The sequence below is a fragment of the Maylandia zebra genome, linkage group LG7, assembly GCF_041146795.1.
Source record: "Maylandia zebra isolate NMK-2024a linkage group LG7, Mzebra_GT3a, whole genome shotgun sequence".
Taxonomy (NCBI): domain Eukaryota; kingdom Metazoa; phylum Chordata; class Actinopteri; order Cichliformes; family Cichlidae; genus Maylandia; species Maylandia zebra.
The window spans coordinates 46,930,493-46,950,576 of record NC_135173.1 but is presented as its reverse complement, the minus strand read 5'-3'; positions in this window follow the sequence as shown (position 1 = coordinate 46,950,576).

Below are 20,084 nucleotides of genomic sequence, written 5' to 3'. Positions count from 1 at the left end.
TATATATATATAAGAGAGAGACAGACAGACCGACAGACAGAAGTTTTTCTTTTAATAAAGTGCAGAAATAAAAAATATTTAGGGAGCACTCTATTTATGCATCTCTTTCTGGAATGATGCTTTTCGTTTACATTAACCTTTGTAAAGTCATTTTGTTATTACTGAATTTGGCTGTTAATAGAACTTATTTCTAACATTTCATTCATCGCGATATGATGTATGATTTAAATGTTCCCTTATTTTTATGTATTTATTTAGTTTGTACCGGTTTGCTCAAATGCCTATATTATAGCCTGAACTTATAACAGTTTGGTATTACAAGACGGTATTAGAAGTATTAGAAGTTTCCTAGAGTTGCCTTTAGTGAAGAGGCTCAACAGGTCGCTTTTATGTACGAGCCAGTTATGCCATCTAGTGGCAGGAAGTCACGAGTCACTTGAAAACCTTCAGTGTCCACTGCCAAAGAAATTTTTGAACCACACTTAAACGAAAAAACATGCTTAAGTTGAATTACAACAATAATAATTCAGAGAATGAATTTCAGCTTGATCTTTGAATTTGCAGAATAGGTATGTTTGTGTATACAATTAGAAATTAATGCTAAACTCTTTGCTTTTTTGTATAACATTTCATGAAAAATATTTTTTTTTATCATATAGTACAGTTGATCAAATCTTTCACATCATGTCCAAGGACTCAGTATTCACAATATCACTGTAATCATTTGTAATAATTAGCACTATAACCAGTATATTAATATACATTTTGACTGTAAAGGTTTATGACTGCACATAATCCACACTTATGGAAGAGCAAACTGCGAACTGAATCTTTAAATCTGCATATATTTTTTCAGCAGTAAGTGGTCCAGTCACACTATAGTCTAACTTGTGGCCTACGTGGAGTTAAACAAGAAAAACTAGCTTTTAAATCTTTCGTTGTTGATGTTATTTGCATCATAAAGGTTTTATATCTGCTGTTGTAATTTTGGTCTTCTTTTAAAAGCCCAGGAGTCTGTTAATAACGCATTGTTCTCCACACACACACCCAGAGAGAAACAGAGAAATAGTGGCTTGCTTTGAGTTACACCTTTCTCTCGAGACTAGATTCTTGCCGTTTCACAGTTCTACATGTATTTCAGAATCAGAATCAGAATCAGAATCGTGTTTATTGGCCAAGTATATGTGCAGACACATACAGGGAATTTGGTTCCGGTAGATGGTGGCTCTCAAGCACAGCAATGTAAAACACACACACACACACACACACACACACACACACACACACACACACACACACACACACACACACACACACACACACACACACACACACACACACGTGTCTATATATACACATTACACATGCGTACACAAAGCTGTGTAAACCAACTATAAATAATGAATCTAACTTATATACATAAAATACAGAAATGAATGAGGTGGAATGAATACTACAAAATGTACATAAGGTGCAGTTGCAGTCTGGCAGTGGGAGCAGTGTGACAGGTCAACTGTTACAGTTTTTTCTGATTGCTTAAGCACATGTTATGTAACTATTGGCTAATTTAGCAAAACTCTTCACACAAATAAGAAAACCTGTCACCCAATTATCCAAACATTTTAGTTCTCTTGCAAAAGCAAACACAGCTAGATTAACTCTTCACACCTTTGTAAAAATGGTGTTTCCGTATCAAACAGTACACACAAGCCATCATCTACTAAGCACACAATGCGCCAACTGCACACCGATGGTATGAATACAAAACACATCTGGCGTTTGCCTTCCCTGTGCACAAGGTAGGCTATGTCAGTTTGAGCTCATACTTCTGTCATAGATCCATAAGCATGGAGGGATCCAAACTTCAAGTACTGGTGTTTATTCAAACACATCAAAACAAACACAAGTGTTTATTTCCAAGTATAGGATTATTTGCAATCGCCATAATGACTATATGGGTTACGTGGTCTGCAGTGAACATGCTTCCTCTGCCCCCTCCTCGTCTTCCTCTTGCTCCTCCTTGTCCTTGTCGTCCTCTTCATCCTACTTCTTCACCTCCACGTCCTCTTCCTCGGCCTCCTCTACTTCTCACTCTTCCTGCTCCCTCCATTGTACTCCGCACACACAGCTTACCTGTATTATAGTGCTTAGGCTGATTGCAAAGTGAACGAATTATCTAAGAAAGTTTTCACATGTGAAAGTGTGCCAGACAGTTGGCAAATTAGTGTTAATGATAGCCATACATGTGTATACTTTTGCTAGGAGTGTGTTGGAAATTTGGAAATTGAGTGTTGTGCAGTGAATTGTGCCTACAGTCTTGCAAAGTGTGTGTTACAAAATTGCAAACTGAGTGCAAAGCAGTTTTTGTGCTTTTAGTTTTGCACACTCAGTGAGTGGTTTTGCTATACGTCTGACTAGTTTTAGAAATTGTGCTACAGGAATCACAGTTAGTGTTTAGGCATTCGGTAAAAACTGTAAGAGGGGGGAGATGACGAGGGGAAAGAAACTGTTCCTGTGTCGGGTGGTCCTGGTCTGCAGGCTTCTGTACCGTCTGCCAGAGGGCAGCAGATCAAAAGGTCTGTGTGCAGGGTGTGAGGGGTCTGTGATGATTTATGAGTATATGTGTAATATGTGTATGACTTTGAGTATACATGCAAAGGGAAATTGTAAAAAGAAAAAGAAACATCACAACTAATCTAATTGCAAGTTGGTGCAGTCTAGTACCACCTGAATATTTTGCGCAAATACTAATTTTTGAAATGATAAAAATCGTGTTCACAAATGTGCTTCTATGGAAACACCACAAAAAATACACTTCTCAGAAAATAACTTGAAATTTTGAGTTATTAAGTCAAAAATTTGAGATAATAACCCAAAGGTTTGACTTATGAATGACATGGGGAAAAAAATCAATGGTGGACAGAAGCTTCCTTTCTATTTATTTTTGCAAACACTGAAGAGTATTATTGTAGTTTGAATCCCAAAATAGTACATATATTTGATGTACTATACAACTCAGTTACATTTGATACACTTTGGTTGTTCGTCACATCAACATTAATGAACATGATGTTAGTGGATCTACACCCTCCTCCGTGTCATTCTTGAAGCACCTCAAATGGTATGAGTGAATTGGGAAAAATGTTTAAACTTAGTAACTTGCATTGCCACGAAAAGGAAAGATCTGTGTGTTCCTCTCATGTAAAAATAAACAAAAACGTATATTTTTTCTTTTAAATTTTCCTAAATAAGTTGATTTTTCATGTCCACTTCCCTTTTTTTTCATGTGGTGGCACTGCACTCTAGTGTCCAAGGAACGTTACTGCAGTTACAGTTTTGATACAAACAAAATTATTAAATGGTGTTTCTTTTTTCTTTTAATTTCAGATAATGCCGTTTTTCAAGAATTACTTGTAGCACTTTAGTATTTTAAGTTATCAAATACAGTGACACACTATTCTCAACCTGCAGTCTCCTGCTTGATTTCTGGCAAAACATGCAAAACAGACCTGGAGTGTGAATTTCACTTAAACATCTTTTGCTCACAATCTTGTTCTCGAGGAATAGAATTATATTTCTCCTGTGTTCACTGTATTGGTTTACAGAGAGAGGTACAAAAAATTTATTTCTATAGACAGCTTAAGACAAAGGGGCAACTGAGATTGGACACATTATTTTAAAATAGATGGAAAGAAAGTGCAAAAACCATTGTGGGCAATCTAGTGGCAAAGTGGTTAGATGCAGGGAAGGAAAATACCTTCAGTGGTTTGACTCTTGAAGGGTTTGGCCTTGCACGTCACACCCATAGTCTATTTTCTGTCTTACGGGCAACTAAATCTGTAGATGCATGCAATTTATGGTGTCACTGAAAATGTGGACAACTACATTTGGTATAACTGATGAATAGAAAGTATTCTAGATGATCTTTGTGTTGTTATGTAAGTTGTTGCCTGAAGGAAAAAATAATAACACTGCGTGTCAGGCTTAAACAAATATTGAAAAGAAGACGATACTGAAACGTTCCAGAGCGGTTGTGGGATGAAAGACTGAGACCTAGCTGCGTGATTGCTTGTTTTAAAGGAACAAGCCCGGGAGGAGTGCACTGGACTTTTGTTGTGAGAAGATGTTGCTCATAATCTCACCTCTGAGGATCAAGTTGCATTGATCTGAGACTTTTGCAGCTTTCTAAATTTGCCTACCTGTCAGTCAGTGAAATTCTCCATGTCTATTGCTGTCTACTCCATCACAATGTGTTACCCCGGGGCTGTGGAGGTGTGTCATGGCTCGCTCAAGAACATGATAGTGCAAGAATCTGCAGTTGAATCTGGTCAGATCATATTACACAATGTGCAAGGCAACTTCCTTTTCTCGGATAATACCAGTAGGTATGCCATGTCACTGAGATTCAGTAAGTTTACCTTTCACTATAAAGGCACATAGATAAGATTTTCCTGGCTTTTGTGGGATTTTGTGAAGCTATAAACAATTTTTTAAAAACTTTCTATGAAATAGTTATTCAGTTTTTGTTTACTTAAAGTAGCAAAAAGGTTTTACATAAGCCATCAAATTGTCAGAAATGTTCAATTACTGAAATACAAGCCTGTAAGTAAGTATAGAAAATAGATTAAACCAGTTGTAGGCAAATCCTCATTTGTCACATTACAAGTATATAATGCTTGCCTTAACGCAACATAATACTTTGATTAAGTCAACATTTGAAGTGAACAACTTATCATGGAACATGAGTTAACAATTATGCTCATGTTATCATCACATTCAAATGTAGTGTTCATGCAAAGGACTAAATAACTAAATATTAATCATAATAATGGTTCCTCCCGTTGGATTCTAAGTGATTCGAAATGTCTTAGTGACTTAATTGTTTTAAAGTATTCAACTTAACATTAATACATTGTATTTCGATCTGCTGTATTTGTGTATCATTTTAAAGCTGATTTCTTGAAGATAAATGTAAGGATGCATATAAACATTCCAGAGTATAATGTGTGCATGTTATTAAATTAAGAAGAAACTACACCATTCTTTATTCTGGCTTAATTTCCTAATTTTAAGTTTGGAAAATCCAGAAAATTATTTTTTATCAACTGAATGTTTCTAATGAACATAAATTAATTGTTGAGCATTACAAGATTTACAGATGCAGGAAAAGGTTTGTAAACCTTTCCAATAGAAATAAATACCAGACTCGCTCAGTGTGTTGTGAAGTTTAGACTTTTAACAAGATTTCTGTTCTTTAGAGCACTCACTCATGTCTGATATTAATGTCATGCATTAAAGGACAATTATTTCTACCTTCAAATGAACTTAGTGTTCATAAGTAAATTGCTAAATAGTTTGATTTCTTTAACTGGTTTTACCCGGTCTTTTCCTATTATGTTTTATGTAGAAATATGAAAAATTACAAACTTTTTTTCTTTTAATTAATAACATATAAGACAAACTTTTTTTACTCTGTGGTATGTGTACATGGCATCTGCAAACCCTAAAAGTGGATTTCCAAATCAATAGGAAAACCAGGCCATATGTGTGGTACTGTATGTCGTGTGAGGCATGATACATTGTTTGCACATGCAAACCCACTGCCGCTCTCTTGTCTTTTACTAAATGGGTTCTTTACATGCTTTTCACTCATTCGAGTTTCTTAAATGGAGCCGAAATCTCGCCACAGAATCCCTCCTTCTAAGAGAAGACGTTTAATCTCCACCGTGAGATGGAAGTTTAAATGAGCTGTGGGGAACAGGAGAAGACAGAAAACTCTCCTTTCACAGACCTAATAGTCTCCACCGTCAGCAGCACTTCATACACAACCACTGGCTGGCAGATTAAAAAGAAGGTTCACCACATGCACAGACACACACACACACACACACACACACACACACACACACACACACACACACTAGTAAATACAGGAGTGGAGTCACAGTATATGCACAAGCCTGAATCCCACGTATACAGAGTAAATATACAGAGTATAGCATTTAAACAAATACACATTTGCATGTGATTTTACATGTGATGACCTTCTTGTGAGTAACGCAGCTATCCACCCACACGGAAACATACACACAAACACACATGCACTTCATTTGTGTTGAATGTTGGTGGCTGCGTGACAGCAGCTTTTTTCACTCCATCTTTGTAAATTGATATCACATTTCCAGGTTCTCCTTTTTGGAGATTTGTGGCTCTTTCATATTCTTACCCATCATCTATCTATAAGATGAAGGCTGTGACAGAGAAGACGTGCACATCTTCTTAAAGCAGCCACATTGATTCTGAGTAGTAACACCAGTGATCGTTTGCATCTGAACGCTGCTGAAACCACCCAACTCTCTTTACTCTGGAAACAAGGTGAAGTGCTTTACAGCTACACATACCCAAAGATTCATTTTCTGCACTTTACTGTTTCATCTGTTCTTCTTTCTTTTTTTAGGATCTTGGGATGTTCCCCGTCTTCACTCTACAAACATGTTTGGTTTTGTCTCTGTCAGGCTTTGATGAATGTAGCTAATTTGAACACACAGGCTGCCTCCCATACATCTCTCCATTCATTCCGTTTGTTCCCAACATCAGTAAACAGCAGTGTGTCAGTTCTATTTGAATCCATATATACCCAAGCTATAAATAAACCACAGTTATCTTTGATGGATTTTTTGATCATGTACAGGACTACCTCATTTGTCAGTTTCTAGTTTTTCTTTAAATAAACCCAATTTTTGGCCAGTCAGCAACTATTGACATTTCCCTAAGAGAGTTATAACCCACACACACCTAAAAAGGATGTTGTCAAACATATGGCATGTGGGCCAACTCAAAGGTCCAGTCCAGCTCTCTGGGTGGTTTTTCAAATTGTCATATTAACAGAGAAGTCCGTAATATTAAATTTTTCAATAAAATAGACTCCCATTCCTCGTTTGAGGACTCCAGTGTTACTACACAGGGGTGGAAATGTATCTAAAGGTCAGCATTTTTAGATCTTGAAGAGTTGTTTGAATCGCAAGTACTTGTACTTTTATTCTGTCTTTCTCTTTTCTTTCTTTCTTTCTCTTTTGGCTTTTGCAGCTTTGCTGTGATGTGAAAATTGTAATATACATGTGCACTGTTTAAAGCGCATTCCAATTTCTTAAGTGATCACGAGCTGTTCATCACCTGTTTCGTAAATGAGTGGTTTCATTAAACCCAAAGAAGTTTCCTTTAGGTTATTGAGCAACTGTTTTATTGACTTGGACCACATCTCTAACGTGAGTTTGACACCCCTGATTTAGGCTGACTCTAATTAAAGGTGAGACTTGGTATTTTATTTCTTATTGAGTGTGCAAAGGCTGAAAGAAAAACATGCGTGACTAGTGTGCTGGGCTGGTCTGTATATTTTATTGTATGATCTTGTAGCACTTTGAAATGAAGTGATAGTCTAACCCACAGTTGCCTCATTCCGTATTTTTTTTGCCTGCGCAGTTGCCTCAGGGCGTATCACTGAAACCCACATCACAGAAAAATATTTCCTCAATGCTGTCTGAGGGCCCGCACACTAAACAAAAAACAGGAACACCCAGGACAACTCCCTGCAACGATTCTTGATTGTAAACACATATTCCTCATTAGAAACTGATCATGGCATAATCTGAGCATACTGGTAGCCAGAAATGTGTCACAGGTAAACTAGACATAAATCACACACACTTTCAGTGTGTGACAATACTGTGGTGAATGTTTAATTAGGGTCTGGCATCAAACAACTCTGGCTTAAAATCAGAAGTTAAAATCGGATCTCTGCTTCGTTGGGGTTAGATGACACCGGCTGTCACGATTACAGTTGTAAATGCAATATTAATAATGAATATTTTATCAGTCCCATTCATTAACCCAAATTTCTTGTTGTCACATTCGTGGCACTGTATCACCTTCATTCCACTTTGCCCTCTGCTTGTATTTCAGGTACTAAGCCACTAGAGTGCACTGTCACATTCCCACAACCATCATTCTGAGGGTGTTTGCAGACTGAACTGCTGCAAACAATTGCAAGCTTTTATTTAATAGCTGATCTTTTATAGCTATTCCCACTTCTTATCATTTGCAGAGTTCAGTGTTTATGTGTGCTGTATGAGTGTTTCCAAAGTCATTTTTTCCTTAATTTAAAAGATTAATTTCTTTTTTTTATTTATCATTTTATCCTAGTTTTTTTTTTTAAAATGTGTTTCTGTCATATCAGCATTTCAGTATCAGTATTTTTTGACACATGGGTTCATTTGTATTTTCTTTTTGCCAGGATGCGTGTCATCTTTTACAAGACTGAGACACCACACCTATAGTGGCACTGTTCTTTATTTTTGGTAATATTTTAAAATCTATGTGCCTGCACACATAAAAAGCAAAAACCACAGTGGAATTAAATTCGGCCGCTCATTTGATGTAGTCTCCCTCTTTGCACAAATACACAGCTCCCAGTGCTCCTCCCACACTTGGAACATTCCCTGGAAGTTCTGTTTTGTAAGCATTTGCAATGCATGTTCAATTTCTTTCACATGTTAAAATAGCAATTCTTCAACTTGAATTTCCCTTTAATGAAGAAGATGAAGTTGCCTGGACCCAAAACTGCAAAATAAAGTTGGTAGGAGCCACCATTATGTTGGAGGAACAAAAGAAACTTGCATGTTTTCAACATACTGTGAAAGAGCAAGTTTTTATGATGGAGGTTTTGTGCACTGAGCAATTCAGGCTTTTTTTTACTGAATGTTCTTCCTCGGATGTCTAAAGGCATTACTTAGTGCTGGCAGTCTGTCCTTTGGGAGTGCATTCACTTTGCACAAACTCTGTGAATGCCAAACAAAACAAGAGCAATGCTCCTGGTAACACTCCTAACCTGACCCATCTTCTAAGGTCTTGGAGACTATAGAGGCTCTTCCACTGTAAAAATCAGCTTTTCGGTCTCTTGGATAGAGTTCTAAACACAACACTCATCACCAGTGATCCTTGACAGAAAGGTTGGACATCAGAAGCCTGTTGGTAGAGATGCACACAGACTTTTGCTTCAGCTTCATTCTGTAAGAAGGTAACACAGATCTTGATGCTGAGTGTGGAATTTAATATAAAAACTCAATGAGCAAAACCTTATTCTAGCACCTGTTACGTCTTTGCGAACACTTGTCATACACCCAGAAACTGCGTGTGCAACAGTGGCATAGATTTTTTTTTGTTCTCACCTTGCTTATGACAACATTTCCTTGTTAGTTAAAAAGGAATGCAGAATGAGTCTTCTCTGCTATGCCTCCATAAAGTTTAACATGCAGCACTTCCAAAATAGACTTGGGTTCTTTGTCAGCACTGCAAACCCATCCATTACCTACAGTGTAATGATGGAAGACAAAAAAAAAGAAGCTTGCACTGTCTCCTGTTTGCATAATCTGATTCTTGCTCTGCACTCCCATCTCTGTGTCAATATCTCCCAAGGGATTTCTGGTCGTTTTTTCAAGCACAAGCCCCCTGCTCAACTTAACTAAGAGCTGTTTCAATATGTAAACAACGGAGCACCCATATACTTAAGTACTCTTTTAGTACACTCACTAAAGGCCACATAGAGACATACATAAGTACTGGGAATATCCTGAAAAACATAATCAAGGTAATATGAAGATGCTACAGCAGAGTGTTTCATTTGTGAAGGAATAGTTGTCCATAACATTTAAATGTCAAAGTCAGAGCTACAGTTCTTGCTAACTAACAATACAATGAAATACCTGCACATGAAAGTGAACATTGGCTGACCAGAAATGCAAGGCAAAACCACACAAAAGCACTGTTCTACTGTGCATTGACACAGTCTAGAAGGAAACCTATGACTCATCACAGAGGTCAGTGACTGCAGAGCAAAACATCTGGATAAGCCAGAGCTGACTTGGAAAAAAAAACGCTGCAGAGATGAAAGTAAAACTAGCCCTTCATCCACAATCACCAAAAAGGAAAGTTCATTCAGAAAGTTTTGAGGTCCTTTTTTTCTCATCAATCTATAAAGAACGTTTAAACAAAAATATGTTTTATGGATTTATTAAAACTGAAAGATTGAAAGCATTCAGAAGAGAGCCTATTAATGGTCTGTAGGCCAGTGACCAGCTGAAATCACCAGACATAATTAGGCAGACTTCACAGTTGAAGGTGTGATCATTGGAATTTAAGCCACAAGTCTGAGAAAACTGTGGTTAGATCTTGAAGCAAGGACAGTGTTTATGCACAGATCTACAAGAAAACTGGTCAAATACCAAAAGTGCCCAAGAGCACATTAGCCCTCATCAGTTTATAAAACACTCCAAAAACATATTTCTTTTTTGTCATGGAGTATCATGTGTAAATTGGTGGAAGACAGTGAACTGAATCCAGGGGAAAACACCTTTTATTAAAACAAGTGACTGGAAATAATCTCCACTGAAGCTGTGGAACAATCACTGATCCAGGAAACACTGAAGAAAGAATTGTACAAACTCAATGTCAGCAAACGTAGGATCTCGAACTGTAAACATTTTAAGCATTCTTTATGTATTGATTATCTTTTAAAGAAAAACAATGTTCCCCTTCTCATATTGTAACTACAGGTTACTGTATTAAGGATCCAGGCTTTATTATTATATAGCATGTCCTAAGACTAAAGCCTGCACCTCAAAATATGCTCTACAACATAGACCATACCCCTAATAACTTAATAAATTCAGAATAATTACATGCTAAATATTAGGAAATGACACTGTTAGTGGCCAGTTGTATAATTAAATGCTTCCAAGTTGTTTTCCAAGTCAAAATACTTCAGATTTCATATGTGCTTCCACTGCACCTGGATGAGGAGTGAGAATAAGTCTCAGGGGCTTTTACAAATTCCACTATATGATACATGACTTGCAAATAAAAAGAAAAAAAAATTCTAAGCTGGGTGTGAGCTTTCTTTAAAATCCCCACACAACCCCAGAATGGAACTTTATTAAGCAATCAAAATTTTTTTTTTTTTAAAAAGAACTGACAGGAAAACCCATGAGAGGATAAAAACCAGTTTTGTAGAAATTAAACTGAAGTACAAAGAAGCAAACATGGTAAAAGATCAAACATGAGGTGGAAAAACTGGAGCAACAAAAAAAGCAAAAAGGGTGAGCATCAGATGATCTAACAGAGAGCATGAACACATAGACAGAAACCTCTACCAACGCAGCTCACTCTCTGGGTAGAATTTACTTTTAAAGGAATAGTGTTGTATTTTGTATATATTCATTTTTTTTCTGGGTTTATTTGTTTTTAACATACACAGTTTGTATCGCAATAAAAATGGGTGCAAAATGCAGGCTTTTGTTATTTGCCCTGTTAAAATCGTTTTTACTATACTTGACATAATTTTAAGCACAATTCTTTTTATTTGTTTTTATTTCAAGTTTATTTTGTTCCCAAAAATATATATACTTGGAACACTGTACATATATTGAAATTGTTAAATCCAGTTACTGTAACACAAATAACAAAATCATAATAAAATTATTTAACTATACCGAAAAAATACCCCATGCCAACATGTTCTTGTCAGTCTGAAACCTTATTGTCATTTTAATTATCTCTATATAGCTATTTGACATTCATATCAATCTACTGACCATGAAGCAGAGGTCAGAGGTCAAATATGGCATGATAATTTATTATTATATTTGCTTAGCTTCCTCTAATCATTTTTGTTACAGTGTTTTCAATATTTAGCCCTATAGACATTTTTGTAATGAAGGAACATAATGATGCAAAAGTATATCGGTCAAACATCGATAGTGGCCATTATCTGCCCTGTTGACTACAATAGTCCTGTCAGCAAATATATATATATATATATATATTAGGGGTGCAACGATATTCGTATCGATATTGAACCGTTCAATACAGTGCTTTCGGTTCGGTACGCATATGTATCGAACAATACAACATTTGTAATTTATTTTATCAATTTTCCTTCTGACGATGCTGTCTGTGTGGAGCGCTCAGTGAATCTGCGTTCGACTACTCCGCCTAGGCTGCACTGTCGAGCGCAGATCCACTGAGCGCTCAACACAGACAGCATAGTCAGAAGGAAGAGCGCAGGGCAAGCTAGCGAGACAGAAGTTAAGCTCTCCTTGCAACAGGCAAATTGAACCTCATTCAGATCTGGCGTTTGGAATTATTTTGGTTTTCATGTGACGTATGACCCTGAAGGTAAGCGAGTCATGGACTAAAGTAAAACAGTATGTTGGATGTGCCATGCAATGCTCAATTACATTGGTGTGAACTAGTGTGTTAGCGCAGTTAGCTCGTTAACGTGTTGGCCATCTAGCCCCATGCACGGAGTGATCGGCGGTAGCTCGTTAACGGAGATTTGCCGTGTTGTGGCGTTAAGGTCATTTCAACGAGATTAACCTGAAAGCACTAGTGGGAACACAACGAATATGACTGCACATTTACACCGACATCATCCTAGTGCAAAGACCAAAACAACAAGCATGCTACTAACTTTAGCCGAGTCATTTAGACAGTTAGCACATGATTCTCCTTATGCTGCTGAGAATATAGCCCAGAAGAAGGCAAGGCAAGGCAAGTTTATTTGTATAGCACAATTCAACAACAAGGTGATTCAAAGTGCTTTACAGAGACATTAGAAACAAGAACAAATAAAAAGCATGATTTAAAATTGAATAAAACAAGCAAATAAACTAACTAACTAATTAACAAACAAACAAACAAACAACAGTATATAAAATCAAAACAGATAAAATCAGAAGAAGCGGATAGTATAGCTTTTATTTTGGAAAGAGACATTTCTCTGTAATAAACTCTCTTTTCCAAAGATGAGTGATTCCTCAATCAGATACAGGGCTCGCAATATCGCTAGCCCGACGTCCTGGAGCTAGCGATTTTTTTCAGTCGGGCTACCAAAATCTATCTCTGCCCTGCCCGTCGGGCTATTGTAGGAAAAATATATGTCAATGCTTTTGCATTCTTTCAGAAATGTAGCTGGGTAATTATGTCATTGGCATCGGTGAGCCACTGTCAATATGTGACATATTGAAGTCGCGTTTGAATTTGCGCTTGTTTTTTTGCTTTCACTTTGCAATCGTGCGAACTGTGTATAGAGAGCGACAGCACTGATCTGTGAGTGATGATAATTTGTGCACCAATTCCTCTGACATCGTCTTATTAATCGTTAGCTTACTATGCAAACATGACAAGTGAAATCTCCCGCAGCTTAAACATGTGAGAGGTTGATCGCGCAGAGAATCGCTGAGCTTATGTGAGTGCGTGTGTAAAAGCATTTCAGTTCTGCTGAGCCAAATAAGACAGGTCAGGGTGAAGAAGTGACAGCCAAAGAAAAGCTTACCACAAAACGGAGAAGTTATGACAAATCAGACTATAAGGCAAAAAGAAAGTGCAGCTTTATGGTTTCATGGACAAAAGAATTTCTGTGGCTGCGATATGATGAGCTAAATAACCAGGGCTGCACATAAGTGGTCCGCAGGTGCGCATTCGCTGTCAAAATAAAAAACACGCACAAGGGTTAGGGTTAAATTTAAAAACTGTACTTTTGAGTTAAAATATATATTTATAATTTTAATAAATGACAAATTAAAAATGCATGAACATTTTTTTGTATCGAAAAAATATCGAACCGTGACACCAAAGTATCGAACCGAACCGAACCGTGAATTTTGTGTATCGTTGCACCCCTAATATATATATATATATATATATATATATATATATATATATATATATATATATATATGTGCAAGCAGAATATACAGCAAATGTGAGTGTCCTAAGTGTTCATCAGGGTGACGACCTATGGCTAGAAACTGTGCTTGTGGCCCGTACCAGAGGGAAAGAGTTAGAACATAATCTGATACTGATACTTATTTATCTGCAATTTCACAATAACTGTTAATATGAAAAAAGTACCCTATGATGAATCAACATAGCATAAAAATGTCTTGTGATTCTAGTATTAGATTCAAAGTAAACAAGAGTCTTCCAAAAGAAGAAACAAGTTGACTTTGTGCTCCCTGCAGAGTTCAAACTCATGCTCTTGTATCCCACACTTCTTCTCCCACCAGTATCATCAGTTCTTCTTCTTCTTCTTCTTTTTCTTCTTCACAGCATTTAGGTGTCTTTACCACCCCCTCGTGGAAAGAATGATTACCGTATTATTTTCCAAATTACCTTTGATTATTTTAAAAATATATATATATTATTTTTTAAAAAGTGCCCTGTGCTATATGACCCCTTAACACCAACGTTGTTTTTAACTTGCAACATTTTCTTACTTGTTCTGCTTTCTGTTGCTTTGACTCTGCGACCTGTCTTTGTGCTGCATACAGAGTGTTTCTATTATCTATGTGCATACTGTATGTGCTGTGAATAACTGGAGTGCTTGTAAAATCGTCAGATTCTCCTTGTAGATTATCTCAGATTAAACTTTGATATGTATCTCATTTATATAGCACGTTCACAATAGTCATCTCAGTGTACTTTATACTGGCATATAAAGACTCTACACCAGGGATGTCAAACTCATTTTACATCATGGGCCACATACAGCTCACTTTGACCTTAAGTGGGCCAGACTAGTGAAATGCCCCTTTCTGCCAGTGTAAAGAAGTTTAACTACACATTAAATCCCTTAATTATCTTCATATAAGAAAAAGGTTCTATTTCAGCAGCTCGTCTCAGTTTTTCTATATGATGAAGAAGAAGAAGTCTGACAGCACGACTCTTTGGGACTAAATTGTAGGTAAGAAATGTGTAAAAGTGTGAAAAAGTAGCTCACTGTGCTCTAATAATAAAAGAAAGTTTTTGCTTAGCTTTTCCTTTTTTAAAATTATTTTCTTCCTTTTTTGTTTTTTGTTTTTTAAACTATATGGACCAGCTGTAAAAATAAATAAATAAAAATAAAAAATGAAGAAATTTCTACTGAAAAAGGTGAAACTTTTCTGTCGTTTGAATGCTCATCTGTTACTTTGATGTTGTATGAATGAGCAACCCAATATCACAGCAAGGCATATAATAGACATGCCGGTCCACCGTGTCCATTTCACACTTTGCCTCTAAAAAACGTGAAATGGACATGCATGAAAAAGTTGCAGTAAGTTGCAGTAACAGCAGAGGGAGATATATTTTTTAAACCAACATGAAAATAAACACAGGGAAGCATTTAAACCGACACTTTTACAGTTTTTTACAGACGCTAGGACACATTTCTCAATACTTAGGTCACTTTTGCAAAACTCTTCACACAATCCTCCTAACTGACCGTCAGCTTGGCAAAGCAGTTCATTTCACATTCAAAATGCACTACAACTACCAAAACACTTCATTCAGGTCTCAAATAAACTCATTCTTCCAGAACACTAGCAAAGGTTGACAGCCGACAAACACACTTTGTCACCCACAAAACAATGACCTAAAAAACACTAACAACATGTAGCATTACACAGTGTTTTCTTGTGTAAAACAAGGACACATCTCTGTTTATAATTTCAATATATGTTACTGGAATGAATCAGACATCATGCAGAATTAGTTAATATTTGTTTATGTAATTTTTTATTTTTTTTGCACTAAGTAATCCCAAAATACAAGAATTTGTATACACACCATCCACTGATACACATACAATAGTAATGCTAATCTACTCGGTCTTCTCCATTTGGCCACAGGTTCTCATCCACATCACATCTTATGTCATCTAGGGCAACACACCTAGGAAAGAATCTTCTGGCATGCCAGAATTGAAGGAGTTGAAAAATTGAAGGAGTAACACCTGTGTAGATGTTCATCTACAATGAGAATCAGCTGTGGCTGGTTAAACTGCATTTTTAGATTTAAAATATGTTTCAATAAAATATTGTTGTTGAATTTTGCTGTCTTTTCAAGTTTTGCATTGTGTTATTGTTTTGGCCATAAGTTTAACAGTTTTGAAAACAGTGTGTAAGCACATGCAAAATGTCCTGTCCGTACAAAGATTTTTGGCAGTTGTTGTGTCTGAGTGAGAAGATAATTCATGAAATTTGAGAGATGTAGTCATTGAATGCATTTTGTGCCAAAACAATGATAACTGATCCTCAGTTTAGCCCACATAGACTTCTGTTGTGCTCACTGTGTGAGGAGTTTTGCAAACGTGACCTAAGTATTGAGAAATGTGTCCTAGCGTCTGTAAAAAACTGTAACACATTTACATGTATATGCACATTTGCCACCTAGCTTAATGGTTTCTGATGATTAAGGACCCTGGAATGTATTACATACATTTTTTGCTTACTACCAACTTCATTGCTTTAAATATATTATCTCCACCCTGCTGTTACTGCAGTTTACTGCATGGAGTAATGCAACTTCTGCATACGTGTCCATTTCATGTTTTGGAGAGGCAAAGTGTGAAATGGACATCCTATGGGGATAGATTTGGTGCAATTGTCAGCCCAGTCACACTCAGAGTAAGAAACCTTAAACACAACACATGCATTTAATATGCAGCAGTGTTTCGGGGTTTGTTTTTTTTTCAATGGTATATTTTATCCCTCTTGTGGGCTTGAAAATAACTTACCAGTATTTCAGACCATTCTTGGACATACCAAGGGTTCAGACAGGCCAAAGGAAGTACCTAATGCACAACTTGTGGATTTGACAGTCATAATTTGTGCATTTGAACGTGTCAGAATTGAAGGTGCTTTGACCTCACCGAAGTGAGACGTGATGGCCAACAGACCTCCAGGTTTGTCAATGCGCCCATGTTGGAGCAGACCACCCTACACGACTCCTATTCTCATTACCGCAGATTTGTAGGCAGTCAGATGACTGTGTCTGGTCCGTATTTGAATATATACATGTGTGTGTGTGTGTGTGTGTGTGTGTGTGTGTGTGTGTGTGTGTGTGTGTGTGTGTGTGTGTGTGTGACAAATATCTTGACAACTCAGATTCAAAGCAGTATAATGCACACCAGGTTTAAGGATGTAACTTTAATCACAAGTTAATCTGAAGTTGCACTGTGCATATTTGCTTTGTTGCTATAAAACCTTAAAGCTTTTCTTTATTGCCCTTTTCTTTAATTTGCCGATCGTGGCTCAAGAGCTGGCAGTTTGTCTTGTAATCGGAAGGTTGCTGGTTTGAACAGTCTCGGTCGTTGTGTCCTTGGGCAAGACACTTCACCTACCGCCTACTGGTGATTGCCAGAGGGGCTGATGGTGCGATACGGCAGCCTCGCTTCTGTCAGTCTGCCCCTGGGCAGCTGTGGCTACAATTGTAGCTTGCCTCCACCAGTGTGTGAATGAATAGTGGAATTGTAAAGCACTTTGAGGGTCCCAAAAAGTGCTATATAAATGCAATCCATTATTATTATTATTAATTTGTAAGTTCACAAGATCACACAGCCTATCAACAGTCTTCACTATGTTCTGATGCAACACTTTAAATGTAATTTGTATAACTATTCAGAATATTTTTATACTAACTACATGGATACGTACATATTTGATTAAAAATATGAGTTTCCTATGTGCGTGCTTCATTTTATTCACTTCCTAACACATTGTGTGGCCTATTGCTAACTATTGCTGCTAAATTAAATCATCAATTAAATTATGAAACTGAATACATTTAGTATTTTCTGTACTTAAACTTTACATTCAGGTCAATGCCCACCTTACTAGTGTATTCAACAAGGTGGTGAACACACTCTCCTCAGAGATTAATGACATAACAGCATCACACACTTTTTAAAAAATTTTTGGCTGCAAGACCCATGATACAAATCTCTGGTTCCACCACATCCCAAAGGAGATCTACTGGATCGAGATCTGGAGACTGTGGAGGTTGTTTGAGTACAGGGAATTCATTATCATGTTCAAACACACCAGTCTGAGAAGAGCTGAGGTTTGTGACATGGTGTATCATTCTGCTGGAAACACTCATATGAAGATGGGTACATCTGGTCATAAAAGTATGGACATGGTCAGCAACAGTATTCAGAAATCCATGTTTAAACATGGGCCAAATGCTATTAAGGTCACCACAAGCAGGAGCCTGAACATCTAATACAAAGCAGGATCCACACTTTCATGTTGCTGATGCCAAATTATGGTCCAAATATCCAAATGTCACAGCAGAAATTGAGATCCATCAGATCATGCAACGTTTTTTTTTTTTTAATTGTCTAATATTCAATTTCATGAATTGATAAAAACTACGTTTCCTGTTTTTAGCTGACAGCAGATGTGATCTTCCGCTGCTGCAGATTTCAGTGTTGTGCAATCAGAGATGCTCTTCTGCATATTTTGGTTGTCTAGCCATTCTCATCTGACCTCTAATGTCAACAAGATACTTCTGCCCACAGAACTGTTGCTCATCAAATAATTTTCTCTTTTTCAGAACAATCTTCGTGAGTTAATAAATTTCAGCATCAAAACCTATTATGGTGAACTCATAAAAGGATCACTAGGGGGCAGTAGAATACACGACATGAAGTATAGCCGCTACAGAGGCGCACATAAGATTACAGCCCAGCTACACGTGAAGATGAACTAGATCCAGATGTGCTGCAATCGATTTATTTCCAGTCACGTTAATCTAAATTATTCCAATATTCGATCTAACTGTCAATCCTTACCTGCTTTAATATATGTGTTCAATTTAAGAGAGGTTTCCAAAAGTAAAACTCACAGTCAGTATGGTTTTGAGTAAACATCCTCATAAAAAAAACATAAAATCTTAGCTCTCCTAGATCTGAATACAGTCTGCTGCACTGCTGCCCCCAGCGCTGTGCCTGTGGGGGGAGGAGGACGACGACTGTTGATCAGGAAGTTGGAATGTGGGTCCTTGTGTGTGATGTGATTGTTAGCAGAAATGTGTCAGCCCCAAGCTCACCGCCACCATCACACCACCACCAACCAGCACTCCTGTGCGCGCAGCTCCGCTCAGGTTGTAAAAGTAGAGCCCTGTACATGAACATGCATGCCTTCGCGCGCGCACACACACACACACGTATATATATATACACAATATACCGCTCAGCCCAGCGTTGCCATGGAGGCTCGGATACCTTATCTTCGTTTCTTCTAGTGGAACAAGGGTAAACTCATTCACGAGGTCGACGGTGAGGAGGGGAGTGGATAACAAGACAGCCAAAAAAGACTCAGAGCGGGTGGCAGACCACAGGCCCATGTGTGGCTATGGAGGGTGAAACCATAGTGGATTAGGCTAGAGTTTGTAACTCTTCATCCTTATGCAAGAAACTGAAAGACATGGGAGGCTAGTGGTGGCTGAGTGAGGATGTGGACGTTACTCAGCAGCAAATGAGTCATCAGTCGGTGAAACTTAAGTCCGGTCACTCAAACAACGCAATCAGCAGTTCTGACACACATTTTGCTCTCATGAAGCTTTTCATCACGATGCTGCCACAAATTAGTACTTATAGTCTTTAAGGTTAGGTACTGATACTGCCTTGGCTCCCTGGCTTCGAACGAGGTTTTTCAAGGGTTTGGGTTTTAAAGGAGCAGTCAGAAAAAAATATACTCTCTTCTTTTATTATGAAGTAACAGTTTTCTCCTGTGATGGTGAAATTTCTGCCGAATAAACCAACAGCTGAGTGCGGAGGATTAATAAGAAGGTGTCATGATATTCAGTTGTTTGTGTTTGGTCATAAATTAGTCATAAAATCCATCCCATGCTTCTGTGAGGCCCGTTAAATCTGCAGATAGGGAAGAGGTGTGTAAACATAAGCACTAACATTCTAAATGAAGGTGAAATAGCGCGCGCGCGCGTGCGTGCGTGTGTGTGTGTGTGTGTGTGTGTGTGTGTGTGTGTGTGTGTGTGTGTGTGTGTGGATTCATCATTGTTTAATCACATTTAAAGCGCCGCTAGTTTGGTCCTTCAGATCTTGGAAAAGATTGCGCCTTAAACATGAAAACTTTTGTTTTCCTTCTGTCTCCTCTCCTCCTGGCTCAGCTCATGATAGCCAAACTGTGGATGGGTTTTCAGCCACAAACCTCACAGACGGTTTTTGGCGCTGAGCATCTGGGCAGCAC